General features: G+C 31.9%; 1 long non-coding RNA gene across 1 annotated transcript; it reads right to left on the bottom strand.

Moving 5' to 3' along the window:
- Positions 1–5,084: 5,084 nt before the first annotated feature.
- On the bottom strand, positions 5,085–14,675 carry LOC143223171 (uncharacterized). The gene is made up of 2 exons (XR_013012717.1): positions 14,162–14,675; positions 5,085–6,962 (listed from the first exon to the last, which is right to left on the bottom strand). It is a non-coding gene; the product is annotated as an uncharacterized LOC143223171 (long non-coding RNA).
- Positions 14,676–15,088: the final 413 nt, after the last annotated feature.

The raw sequence follows: 15,088 nt of genomic DNA, 5'->3' as shown, positions 1-15,088 counted from the left end.
ATTAGTTAGCACAAGACTGGCAGATTTCATCACAAGTCACTGTATGTGCCAAAGAAATTATAATGAATCAATTAACTTCTTCATATACATATAATATTTCATCTGGCAACTCATTTGGTTAATCTTTCACGAGTCCATAATGCATCCACTAAGGATCCTCTTGATGATTGCAGAAGAAGCAATATTGTATTAAACATAGCAGCAGAATAGTTACACAGATTGTATTTAAATAACTTTTCATTGGCATCACCTGTCTGGTAGAATGGAGTTTTGGAAAAAGGAAAAGATGAATCTATCTGCACAGTTTCTCTAGTGACCTTCAATTTGTTCTTTGGTGCTATGATTATGACTCACTGTTTTCTTTTAAAGTAGTATGATTCATCACTTGTTTTCCTTCCAAGGATTTCACACTTTCAATTCTGATGTCTTTAACTCTCTCAACATCTCCCAATTTATGTGCAACTACATCCAATACACTGTTTCAAATAGATATGTCTCTGCTGGAAGGATTCATATGTAATAAAAACTGCTGCAGTATATTAATATCTTTATTACCATCCTCTTGTCTTATATATGATGCTTCCTTATCTTGGTACTGCTATGGTAAGGCACTCCCACAACATTCTTACACTGCCTGACTTATTTCTTTACATGATGGCAATGAATGCACCCACATGTCTCTGAAGTTCAAACATACCACTTCCTCTTGTCAGTCCACCAGTAGTTTTTCATGTTCAACATTAGGATTTTTTCTGTTATAAACAATCCTGCCAGGCACACTCTTCCAAAACATTCCATAAATACGAGAATGATCTTCTTTACATGTTTATATTCTTAAAACAGATAAATTGTTTTGGAGTACACATCATAACCAATTGAAGACATGAATAACAACAATTTTTCAATGGGGTGAAGCTGCCAACAAAACATCTTCAAAATATTTATTATATTCAGAGTACATCAGTGCAATTGCTTCTCATCTTTTTTTTTTGTCAAGTTTACTTTGTAGTTCCTTAAGAAAATTTCTTCTTCTTTCTTGTAAAATGTTTCCCTCATCTTATAACCAGCTGGCCCATGAACACAAAGAAAAATATATGCATTTTGCATTGTTAGACTCAACCACCTATTTGAGTAGAACTTTGAAAGATTAAATTAAGAAAAGGGAAAATAAAAATAAAAAACTTTTTTACCATTTAATAGGGAAAATGTGAACACTATGAAATTAGCCTAAATACTAACTGGTCAAAAGTTTAAGACCCTACTGAAACGAAGCGTTAATTGGTAAACCCATAACGAAATTTAGTCATTTGTGTTCAAGTATTAGCATTCTCAACATCTCCTATGTTACATTGGGTAAAAACATGGCAAAGGCTAAAAAGTTGACAGAGGTTGAATGTGACAGAATTGTTGAGCTGCAAAAGCAAGGTCTCTCTCAACATGCTATTGCTGGTGAGATTGGGTGTAGTAAAACTGCTGCTGCAAATTTCTTAAAAGACCCTGAGGGATAAGTAATGAGAATTTCAAGTGGTTGGCCCAAAAAAATTTCACCTGCATTGAGCAGGAGGATTCGATGGATTGTCTGGCAAGACACCAGCTGATCGATGAACCAGATTAAGGCCCTTACAGATGCAGAATGCAGCTCAAGAACAATAAGATGGCATCTACAAGAAAAAGGCTTTAAAATCCGTAGATGTCTTCTTCTACACCACGAAAGAGTTTGATTAAACTTTGCTGAAAAGCACCAAACATGGGACGTATAAAAGTGGATGAAGGTTTTGTTCTCTGATGAGAAAATATTTAACCTGGATGGTCCAGATGGCTTCCAATGTTATTGGCATAATAAGGATATCCCACCAGACATTTTCTACACAACACAGTGGAGGAGGTTCCATCATGATCTGGGGTGCTTTCTCCTTTCATGGAACAATGGAGCTTCATGTTTTACAGGGGCATCAAACAGCAGCTGGCTGCATTGGCATACTGGAGAGAGCATCCTTATTGACTGAAGGCCCTCGCTTGTGTGAAAATGACTGGATCTTTCAGCAGGACAATGCTGCAATCCACAATGCCTGCAGAACAAAGGACTTTTTCATGGTGAATAACATGACTCTATTGGACCATCCAGTGTAATCGCCGAACTAAATCCCATTGAAAATGTTTGGGGGTGAATGGCAAGGGAGTCTGTAGAAATGGACATCAATTCCAAACACTGCATGATCTTTGGGAAGCCATCTTCACCACTTGGAATAACATTCCAGCCAGCCTTCTGCAAACACTTATAATTGACCATGCCAAAGCAAATGTTTGAAGTTATTTACAACAATGGCCATGCAACTCACTACTGAGACCTCTTGTTGGACATTTCCTACCATGTTTAGGATTTCTTTTTGGCATGGTCTTAAACTTTTGACCAGCTGGTATTTAGGCTAATTTCATAGTGTTCACATTTTCCCTATTGAATGCTAAAAAGTTTATTTTTATTTTCTCTTTTCTTATTTTCCTCTTTGAAGCTCTACTCAAACAAGTGGTTGAGTCTAACAACACAAAATGCATATTTTGTCTTTATGTTCATTGGCCTTAAGATTTTGGCCAGCAGTGTATTTTCCATTAATTTTCTAATTCTGGTGTAGTTTCACTTTTTTCATGGTCTTGACTCAAAGATACTTTGTGAGGAAATGAGTAAAATTTTGAGCACTTTATCATGTGATTCAGACATTATTAGTGATTGATAAACTGTATGCCTGCAGTGATCTGCTTTACCCATTAACATTCTTCTTTTAAGAACAAAATTCATTACAATGTGAGATTTTTCAATATAAAACATAGCTTATATGTAAATTTTATTAATCTTTTTAAAATAATAATTTATTTTGGCACTTTCTAAATTTAGTTATTGTCAATTATCATTATTTCTATTGTACTTTTACTATTAAATATTTCTTTGAAAGGCTATAAAATACTTAGTATGATTATGAAATTTAATATAAAGAAACTTGTAATCTGTTACAGTATGGTAACAGAGTTAAACAATAACTTTCTAAAAGCTGATGATCAATGCTTCTGGAAGTGATACTTCACATGCCCATGATATCTAACTGCTCCACGGTCATTACCATAATAAATATTACTTATTCACTTACTGAACATGACTTTTATAGTGAACATTTACTGAAACTCATGCAGCTACTGTACTTTGTGTATTTAATTAAGAAAAAGTCATATTTTATCCATTTCTGCAAAGTGTTAAGTCTTAGACTACAACAAAGCTTGTTTGTTGAAGGGAGGCTAGAATGCATAACTAAGCATTCTTGTATCTCATTTCTGTATGAGATAAAGTAATATTAGTGACCTTAAATACTATAACATACAGCACGGATGTGTATAAAGCATTTAAAAGACTTAATATGCCCATGATACACCTTTCAGTTAACATTCACAGTCAACATATGCAACTTTTACTTATATCTAGGGATTAATGTGTAGTTTTCTGAAAGCAAGAAAACCCATAAACCTGCAAATTACATGCCACAGATAACATATGCTCCTGTTTAAGGAAGATATTATGATTAGTTTTATGAACTTAAAAACATCTGTGCTAATAAATTTTTAAGTTTATATATGAATACCTGGTTCAATAGACAGACAGGCCCTTACTCAGGAATGTGTATATATATATATATAATCCTATGATATTATCGTTATAATGTATTGCCTCTTCTAGAAAAATGTAAGATATACCCGTTTCAGGGTTTAATTTCTTCAATACCTTTTAACAATAAAGTTCTGTCAAATACTGATCTCAGTAGGCTAATGCACCTATATAAAGTTTTAGTGCCAAATTATACTTTCTGTTTATGACTTGTAGTAAAATTTCTGTTTCACTAACTAAATTACAACTGTAACTAAAACCTCAATTTTTCTGTGATTAAAAACATTTGTGATCTTATTGAGGTTTCTTAAAACACAAAAAACACTTCACAAATAATTTTCAAAATAAATACAAAGACATTTAACATTACTTTAGGTATCTGATAAAATGAAAGTCTTGGGCTTTTGACAGGTTTGTTTCCACACCCAATGAAAGAGAAAAAGTGAGGCATGTTGCTGGGTAAAGTTAACTCGCATTTAATATATTTTATTACACAACATGTTAAACCAATGTTCAAATTCATGACAACTACTTAACTTCTTGAGCATGTAACCGATTTTGTTTTGTTATAACTTATTAGTCATATAATACAATGAAAACCACTATGTAATATAGGCATTTCTATATCACTTTGTTGATGGATATATGAATATACAAAAATTTGGACTGTGTAAAGGGTCTCATAGTTTGGTGCTCTTAATTCACCTAATGGTAGTGCAGCTATTACTGGTGGACTTGATCTTCTAGAGGGCATCACAAGTGTTTCTTATTCACTGATGACTCCAACCATGGGATTCTGTAGTGGAAATTAGCTGCCTCGGATTCTTAGGGAAACTGTTCATCCTTATCAAATCTAATGGTCAATCTCTGACAAGCTAGAGGTACACATAACATCCATGGCTACATATCAACTCCTTGACTTAAAGGGCATAAGAAAGAATGCATGGTTTACCGCATTTGTACAAGGAATTCTTCAACAAAAGAGGATTTTTTCTGAGCTATAACATATATTCATCTCAGAAGCTCTTTCTTTTCCCACTTTAAGATCTTTATAATCCTGGTATACATTCATTTAGAAACTTTTCATTTTAAATAAAATGTGTGTGTATATAGGCATATACCTATACACATACAAACACACAGCAGCACAGCTCATAAATACAAATCTGACTTAGTAAGTGTGCTTATATTAAGTATTAATCAGAACTACATAATTAACATTGATGTTTTCATTTCACAAAAACAGCTGTTTTTCCCTAAAAAATATTTCAAGCACAACTTTGCTGTCTGCATTTTTATAAGTTGTAAATACATTTCTGTGCTACAAAAATGTTTTAAGTATATCTCTTCACTCAAAGCATCCAAAACTGTATTTTTACAGTGGATGAAAGAGACTGTAAGAGTTAGCCTCTCATAGAAAATACACCACAAGAAGTAAACTATTTCTATTTTATTTTCAGTACGTCAAAGTTTAACTCTTCAATTTGTATTATGAAAATAAACCATACAAGGTCAAAATATATAAATGTTTTTTTAAAGTTAATATAGTTCTGAAAATTATGTATCTATATTCATCCAATAAAGCACCCTGAAAAAACACCTAAGGATATATTAGGTTGAGGAATAATTCGTGAGCGTTTTTAAATTCATTCAAGCATTACATGCAAGACTATACAATACTTCAATGCATGAACACATTACACCCAAAACATTTATTATGATACTTTATTTCATGTAATATCTAGGTATATAGTATGCATTGTTTTAAACGAAATTGCAAGAAATTAAATGCGAAAAGCAGATGGTGTCGAAAATGCTCGATTTTGTCCACTTGACATTCCATTCGCTCACGAATTATTCCTCAACCCAATAGATACCTTTCTTATGACAAAAGACATTTCTTCAAATTTTTCTTTGTGTTGGAATTATTTACAAAGAAAAACCACAAAAACACCAAAATAATGAAGTGATGCATTTTAACCATAAGTTTTCTTGTTTCTCAATATTACATATTACTAGTTAACTAATAAATTATATATTTTGTAATTGTACGAACTCCCAGAATTAAAACTAGAAGCCAAAGTTTACAAAGTTAAATCACTGTTTCATGGAATAGTCATCATATATAGTTGTGTGCAAGAACCATATATAGAATTAACTTTAAGAAAACATTACTATACAAGGTTTGCTTCAATTGCAATGGTTGATTTATTGTAAAAAAAAAAGTATTTGATATAAATAACAGTATCCATGTATATCACTAGATCTGTAATAAAGGTGGTTAACTGAATAGAAAAGCATGATTGAAAAGCAGGATTACATACCCACATAATTAAAATATAACTGAACAATGGATGATTTCTTTGACTTACTTAAAAAAAACAAACTCCCCCTCACACACACAGACACACAAAAAGAAATTTAGATCAATCATAAAATAAGTAAGATATTTTTGTTATAACTATGACTGATTTGCCTGCAACAAAGTCTGAAATGCTGATTATATAATTGAATAACATTATAACATCATTATGGCTCTGGGTCATATAGTGTGACATAGATGGCTGGGTGAAAAAACATGATTTAAGTTATTGAAACACATTACAAAGTACATTTATAAGATCACTGTAACTGTGTTTGTTTGGTTTCACTCATTTACTACCAGTTGACTGTTTGAGAATCAGTTTTATTTACTTGAGATGTTAAGGTTGACCAGTTAATAAACAAGTTTATAAAGGTGTCTTCCAAACTGTGCTATCGTTGAATATTTCTGAATGGCTAGGTTTGAGTACCAAACTTAATACAATGCATCAAATAACATCAGAAATATTTATGTGGTGATACAAAAAAACTTCCTACGTTTAGAAGCATTCGAGACAATGTTACCTACTTCTCTTTAAATAATTCTGCTCCCATATTAGTTAAGGAGACACAACACACTCAACATTATAAGTCATTACAGACAAGTATAATTTCCTATGCACTATATTGCTTTAGTTGGTTTAGTTGAGTAAGTTGCATTAAGATTTATTTAGATATGAAAGATCTACAGTAAAAGACACAACATCGGAAGATCTGAGAATTGCATCTGGCTGTGCTCCTAATGCAGTAGTTAGATTTGATACACAAAAGTGCAATATATCTACATCACAGGCTCTGAAAACTGCAGTCACATTTGTATTTTCATGCAAGGAAAAGTTTACTTCATGGCCAACCAATGAAGTGAGGGTCCACAGAAACTGTTCTCGTAAGAAGGCACGAGCAGCTTGCTTCTCCAAAATTTCTTCACTGTGTGATGGCTCCATTAATAGAACTATAAACAAAAATAAGACATAAAATGACAAAATATCAAATACCTATACACTTGCATGCTACTTAACTAAACATCCTTCAATCTGCAACACTGAGTTATGTATGCTAACCTTTTCTTATATTGAAAATGTTTTTCCAATAATATTTACCTCTGTTGACAATATAACTACTCTTTGACATTGTCTTTGTCTTTCTGAACAATGGTCTTGTATACCACACTTAAATGCCCTTGGCAATATCTTATTTGCACATATCTCCACCCTCATCAATGCACCTTTATCCTGGTACTGTATACAAGCACCTCATTAAGAAAATGTAATCAATGTTTTGAAACATAAACTAGTTGTTAATGGAGAGTTTAATTCAAAAGCAGTGCCACCTGCAAATTCAAATTGGATATCATAATATACTATAAGATGCTGGAAATTTTCTTGAAAATAGTGATGAAAAAATATAAATTGCAGTCAACCCAATCTCTTAGAACACAATGTACTTACAATATGACTGTCATAAAAGGCTTTTTACACTATCTTTTGTCAATCTGAGTGTTACTTCAATAACTACTGTGAACAAATTAAACCATAGCAAAAGTTACTGCAGTCTGGTGATAGCAAATATAGCCTTTACTTGTACAAAGAAATGTTTCACTTTTGGACCATGACCAGTCTAATAATAACAACAAGTAAAGCCAGTTGTAGAAACAATCAAGTAAAAAGATATTAGCAAAAACATTAACAATAAATATACAAGAGAGACAATGTAATTCATTTTCACTGTCAGGTTGTTTTAGGAAACAGTAAATGTCATTTAAATTCAGTTCTAATTCTATGATGAGTAACAATTTTTTTTTTTCCCAAAAGGAATCTAAGGTATAAAGATGAATTAAATGTTTCCAAGATTCACACAAGTCATACTATAATGTTCATTTAATTACTACTTTCTTGAACCAATATGTTTTATTGAAAGACATGGGTTATAATGTGTGAAGAACATCATCGGTAAGTCTCCGACAGATACAGAATATTCACCACACAACATTACCTTGTCCACTCAATCAGTTGTTATTAAAGTAGCAAATCACATCAGTTGTAATCTGTGCCACAAACATTATAGTTGTGGCTACAGATGCAGAATTACTGTCAAACAACTGAAGAAATATCCTACTATTCATTGTTCCAACAGCTCTGATAAGCTTGTTTAAATAATGAATTTATCAAAAGTAGAGTAGTTAAGCTTCACTCAGCTAAACACTGCACCTCAAGTTCAGTAAGTCAACATTTTTTTTTAATAATTCTCACTATCAAAATCATTTTTTTCTTTTAGACTCTTAAGCTCGAGTAGGTCCAGTAATCTTATCATAATAAGGAAAAGGTTTGTTTGGACCTAGAAATATAATTTAACCAACTGGAAATAACTGGAAATGTGTCAAGTAGTTTGTTTTTTAAATGTGTAAATACTGATCAATTATTGAGAGTGAGCATTAGAGGTATTGATGAAATTTCTTCAGTTCCTAAATACACCTACAGTCTTTGCATTTCTAGTCATTACTGGCATATTTAGGACAAAAATAGAAAAACACTATTTTTATTCAAAACTGGTAAAACAGTAATTCTAAATAATTAAGTATAATGGACACAGATAGTTTATTGCTTAAAAACTTACCTTTTATACTGCCACTAGAATTTTTTTTTAAAAACATTTCATAAAGCTCTTACACTATTAGCCTTCTAGACTTGGATCTTTAGGTAACTTTTGTATCTATTTGTAATCATTAATATTATATATCTGATTCTGTCTACTGTAATGTTACCTCTGATTTTTAACAACATTTTTTTCCCAGAACTCTTAAAATACTTCCAGCTTTGGGTACTTTCTTTAGAAAACAAAATAATCCACTCAGCCAAAAACACCAGAACATTACTATAATTCTGAAATTTTATGCAAGTTCTTAGGAATCTTAGAGACAAATTATAATACATTATAATAGTCTCAGGTACTTGAAAAATATGTCATAATTTATATCCCTATTCTCCAAAATACAGGTACATTATCCACTTTCTTTACAGTTTTGAACCCAGGAATAAAATACCTTTAGGGGTTTTTAAGGAAAAAAATATCAGGCCAAAGAGGCAACTCATTCATATCTAACTAACCTCAACATAAATGGATGATGTAAGTACAAAGAGACATTGGCATAAAATGTTTTGCTATGCCCTAGGTATGATGTTATAATCCAAATTAACCTTACAAATTGTATAAAGCTATGGAGATTGCAGCCCGAGTTAAAATGGAAGACTAAAATAAAATGAAAATTACTGAAACATTTAATTATATTGAGAAGATACTGAAAACAGTAAATATTTTAAAGTTCCAGGATATTTAATAGGGATAGATGTTTTAAAAGAGGGGCGGGATGGTTCTTCTGGTTGAACTGCAGCTTGTTAAGAATGAAAACAATTTTAAAAATGGTAGTTACAGGTTATATTTACATGGGTTACAATCACAAACTTCACTGGTAGAAAGTTTTTGCTTGACAACTTTTATTGGACATACGATCAGACAGAAGAGGTCAATGATAAATATTTAAGAGGATCATGATGTTACTAATAAGAATATAGATACAATAATTATAATAATTTAGTTTTGGACACATTGCTTGGCAAAGAGTGAGGGAGAGATATGTTGCAGCAATTTTGGATAGTTTACTATAGAACTTGGTTATAGTGCCAGCTAGGAGGATACCCCATTAGACATGCTATCAACCACTAATGAGGGTATGGTTAAATGAGTTGATGTAAGGAAGCATCTAATGAAGAGTAATCATTGCATAATTAGGTTTAATTTTAATTCCTAATTTCTAGAAAGCAAATTTTCAGGTCATGAGACATGATTTGTTTTTAGTGAATTGGGGCAATGAATTAAAATGTGATGCAAGAAAAATTTGGAAGTTTTTAAAAATAAATTTATTCCAAGACAGTCATATTCTAAAAAAAAGATAAAGGAATATCTAACATAATTAGATCATTAAAGACATAAAGGAGAAAATTAGTGATAAGGTGAACTGCTAAACTACATGAAAGTTAGAAATTAGTTAGAAACAAAACCAGAAAATCTAATATGGCCCATGAGAAATGATTGACATAAAAATAACAACAATAATGTATAAACAAAAAAACATTAGAAGGTGAATTCAGTTCTTAAAAAATACTAATATCAAGGCTTTTGTTCAAGGCAATGAGTAGTTTTCTTCTCTGTTTTTGGAAGGAAACCTATAAACACTTTAGCTTTTTCAGTAAAATATCTGAATTGACACGAATCATGTAAATATTAGTCCACTGGTGGCAAATAGTGACCATGAAACTAAAAACAAATAAACAGCAAGTTTTTCCCCAAGGTTTTAAAGGAGGTCAAAGATAAGATATAATAGTTTCATTTTGGTAAATCAGTAGAAAGTGGGCAGATGCCTAAGGATTGGAAAGTAGCTTAAGTCACACAGACTTTTCAAAGCATAAAATGAGTTGCCCCAAAATGAAAGGCCATATGGCCATATTTCTGTAGTGGTTAAAATTCTAAACTGATAAAAAAAATTTACAAAATAATTTATTACAATGTGGTATCACAAACACTACTTATTCTCTGTACAAGAAAAGGGTGGGATTATTTCAGAGCAAACCCACACTAGACTATCTGCTACATTGATTATAGAGAATAAAACCCCAGATTTTAGTGTGGTACATCTTTAAACTTACTGCTGTCCTACTGGTAGACTTAGATTAATGAAATCTTTTGATAAGGTCCCACACAAAGAATTAGCTAAGAAAATCACGCTGGTAAGGATTGTAGAAAAATGAAAAGTGACTACAATTAACAGAAGATCGTTGCTGAAGAGAAGATCGACTTTTCTTTGGAGGTTTTAAAAATTTTTTTTTTTTATCCTCTACAGAGGAAAATGACAACCTTCCATGAGCTTTAATAGACCACCAGATTCTAGGTGGGCTAATACCTGGGAAAATGAGTAGTATACAACAAATATAAACAATCCCTCAGCTGGGGCCCAGCTGGCAGCCAACACAAGGCACCCACACACAGAATATCAATTGATTGTCATACTTTCTTTGTGTTTTTATCATAATTTGTTTGATTCGTTGTTTGGTGTTTATTGGTGCACAGCAACTAGACTATCCACACCAAACAACCAGTAAAAAAATGAAAAAGTAAAATTATTAAAATGTTAAAACAAAACAAAGCCCAATTTCTAAATTAAAACCTTAATTAGAATTAAAAAAGGCCAATGGCCCTCAAAAATTTAGAAACTCTGCTGAGGTTGGCAGTGTCATCATCACTAATAACTCTGTACAATGTCAAGGGTAAACCACTGGTAAAAACATTTCTAATATGGTGCCATCGCTTACTTACCATAAGTTACGTACATTACTGACAGCATAATGTCACAATATGCAATGTATGTGTCTCTTATATTTTATGATGTAACCATCAGTAAAATATATTGCTAATCTAACTTATGGTATTTTTTGGTGTTGGAATAACATTCGTTGGGGACTAATCACGAAATCTAATTACACAGTGAAAGGGTTAACTGGACTGCAAGATTTTTGGATGTCAAAGTAGAAGTTTATTATCAATGGAGCCTAGTCGATTCAAGGATCAATACATGAGCCTTTGCACTTTCCTATTTACATAACCAATACTGAAAGAGGCGTAATAAATACGTTTTCTGGGTGAATATTAACAGTCATGAAGGTCTACATATATACATATACAGCGATATTGAGAATACTGAAGCATTACAGAATGAATAATCAATTTATTAGCTGCCCAAATAAAAAAAAACTCTTTAATAATAGTTGATACAAGATAATGCATGTGAGTTATCACAATTAAAATAACAGAATTATTACAAATGGGATTTTGACATACCTGTGGATAAACTATTAAAGTAGTGCTAGTAGTAAAGCTAATAGAATTTTAGCATGTATTTACATAAATACTGACTAAAAGTGAAAAAAATTATAATTATTTATAAACAAATCACTAGTTAACTGCTCTTAAAATAAAGTACTGAGTTTTGGTCTTCTCATCTAATAAAAGGCTACTGACTTAGTTGAAAGAATTCAGAGGGTAATATTACAATAAATTCATTCAGGGGATAGAAGGGTTACCTACAATCTTACAGGAATAGGTGATTGTACTGAAGTTTATCAGATTATCTAAGATTTATAGGATAAAGGCTTCTGATCTGTTGACATTTGGTAGATAACAAGGTAAAAGAACACAAGTTTAATAAGAGTTGAAAATGGTCTAGTCTAGGCTCTTTTATAATAAGAGTGACTGAGTTATGGAGTAAGTTGCCATCAGAAGAGGTAGAGGCCAGCATTTTACAAGAGTCTAAACAGAGAGTTTCAAATTTCCTGAATAATAAACTGTGTGTTTAATTTTTCTTTTCTCAAAAATGACTGAATAGTAATGGTTGTGAAGGGCCTTGTGTGCAATTCTAACACTTATACATAAATAAGCATCACTCAACATATAGGTTTGTGATGTTTTTTGCATGTTTTGTATAACTAAAATAACTGTTAAACTGACCATGTAATGATTAATAGTTCATTTAACTTATGAATAAAATTCATGTAATACGTATGCAGCATTCAAAGTTAATGTGTATCTGGTATCATCTTGCTGCCTCAAACTATGCTTCTGCTACCAGTTATTTGATGCAGTATAACTCAATGAAATTAGTAATGCCAATAAAGTTGAGGCATGAAGTTTATTTTTAATATTAATATAAGGTTAGATGGCTATTGCTAAATTGTTGTAATATAGCTTTAATCCAACTCTCAGCTACATAAACAAATAAACTTAGTTTCTGAAAATTCTTTAATTTTGAAGGCTAAGTTAAAGGAAGGTCCAGTTCAATCTACATTTTGTAGAACTTGTATTGCTGGGTTAAATTAGTTTTGGAGAACTGAATATTGGCCAATGACACTTTTTCTTTACTTCACCTATCTAGTATACAAGTTTCCTCAAAATGAATACAAAGCACAGTCACACCACAGTATGACTGACAGATATGACTTTAATCAGAATCCTTATTACAAAAGAAAATACACTGAAGCAAGTAATGCAGCAAGATATATAAACATTCAAGTAAAATGTGATAAACAGAACTAACGAATAAATGTTGAGAAATGAATTGACTCGCATTTATTATTTTCTTCTAAATAAATCTTACTACCTTCACTGAGTACTGTAGTTTTATTTTTGTTTTAGTGAGTGAAATGCACTTTCACACATATGCATAATAACAATGGAACTAGACAGAATATTCTACAAGATAAAACCACTTTTTAATCTGCCCAATTTAGCCAATAATTCTTATTACATACTGAGAAAACGTATCAACACGTTTCCTTGAAACTGAGCTAAATTCAAATGTATGATGAAAAATTTAAAGTGATGACTAAAAGAAGAGAATTGGCATGGTAAGGGTTAACATGTAAATGTTACAGCATTTTTCTAGTTTAATTAACCAAATTCCAAACACTATAGCTATAGCATTTGTAACTCTATGAATGTGCATTTTTGAATAACAATAAGTTGCACAATTCTTTGTAATATGTTGCTACAGTGAGAGAATATATTTTATTTCTCTTTTTAACTGATTAAGACAAATGTAACTTTATTGTCAGTTTAAGAAATATGGAATACAAGTTGCAGTTGAACTACTCTTAAGTTTGAAGAATAGAAAGAAGTTAAAGTTTATAGAAAAATACAGTTTTTGTATGAAATATTGGATACAGATTGTACTTTACATTATATTCTTAATGACAAAAAAATGCAAATACTGTAGGCCTAATCAATATCCTTAGTATATATATATATATAACATAAATGTACCAAATTACAAACAATGAAACAAATTTTGCAAATCACGGTTTCAGATTTGGTCTACTACGTGGTAGCGACTAAAGTGGGTAATTCTAGTACTAGTTGTTGTAATAGGATTAGGACTGACGAGTGATACACTCGCATAAGTATCACTATCAGTCCTAGACGTGGCCTATTCCGTGTATTATTAATATCAACATTTGTGCAAGTTTCACAGGCTCATTGCCAAGGCAGTATTTCAGTATATTTTAATATAAATTAAATAATATATATCTAACACATATGCAAACTTACCCAACCGAAAAGACTACGTACTTCTTACAAACCAAAATGCTTGAAACACACGAACGTCGAAATTAACATCTTCACGCTAAATATCTTTAAACATCCTCTGTAAATACTGTACTTCCATACGCGAACAATTTACATAAGAAAATATCCATTAAATTCAATACAATACGACGTTCATCGTACATTGAAAACAAATACACAACATTAGTGTTTTAAGGCAAAAGAGATGGCGTCGTTTAAATAGGTTATTCTTATTTGTATGTTTGTAATTAAGGCCAAGCTACATAATTGGTTATCTCCGCTGTCCCCACCACTGGTATCAAAACCCAGTTTCTTGCGTTATAATTCCGCAAACTATCGTTGTTCCACTTTATTCTCTTAATACAAGCAAAAGGAGAGCTATGCAAAAGACAAAGGGAAAGCATTTAGAAGCATGCAGTCTCTTTGTCATATAATAGAACATATAATTTTGCTTAGTTTTTCTTTTTTGTTTTAAAGAGAAACCTTTTTATATGATATGTTTAGCTTCTAATCACAATATATCTCGCGTCTCTTCAGTTAATTCCTTTCAACAACTTTATTTGTTGGTTTTGAATTTCGCGAAAGCTACACGAGGGCTATCTGCGCTAGCCATCCCCAATTTAGCAGTGTAAGACTAAAGGGAAGACAGGTAGTCATCACCACCCACGCCAACTCTTGGACTACATTTTTACTAGCGAATAGTGGGATTGATTGTAACTTTATAATGCCCCCACAGCTGAAAGAGCATGTTTGATGTGAGAGGGATTTGAACCCACGACCCTCGGATTACGAGTCGAGTGCCTTAACCACCTAGCCATGCCGGGCCCTCAACAGTTTTATATAACTCCAGAGATTCTATATACTTGTCACTCGTCATACAATAAATTATACATCACATACACCCTTGTG

The sequence above is a fragment of the Tachypleus tridentatus genome, chromosome 8 (assembly GCF_004210375.1).
Source record: "Tachypleus tridentatus isolate NWPU-2018 chromosome 8, ASM421037v1, whole genome shotgun sequence".
NCBI lineage: Eukaryota > Metazoa > Arthropoda > Merostomata > Xiphosura > Limulidae > Tachypleus > Tachypleus tridentatus.
Note: the sequence above shows the minus strand (reverse complement) of the source record. Positions and strands in the feature narration are given on the sequence as shown.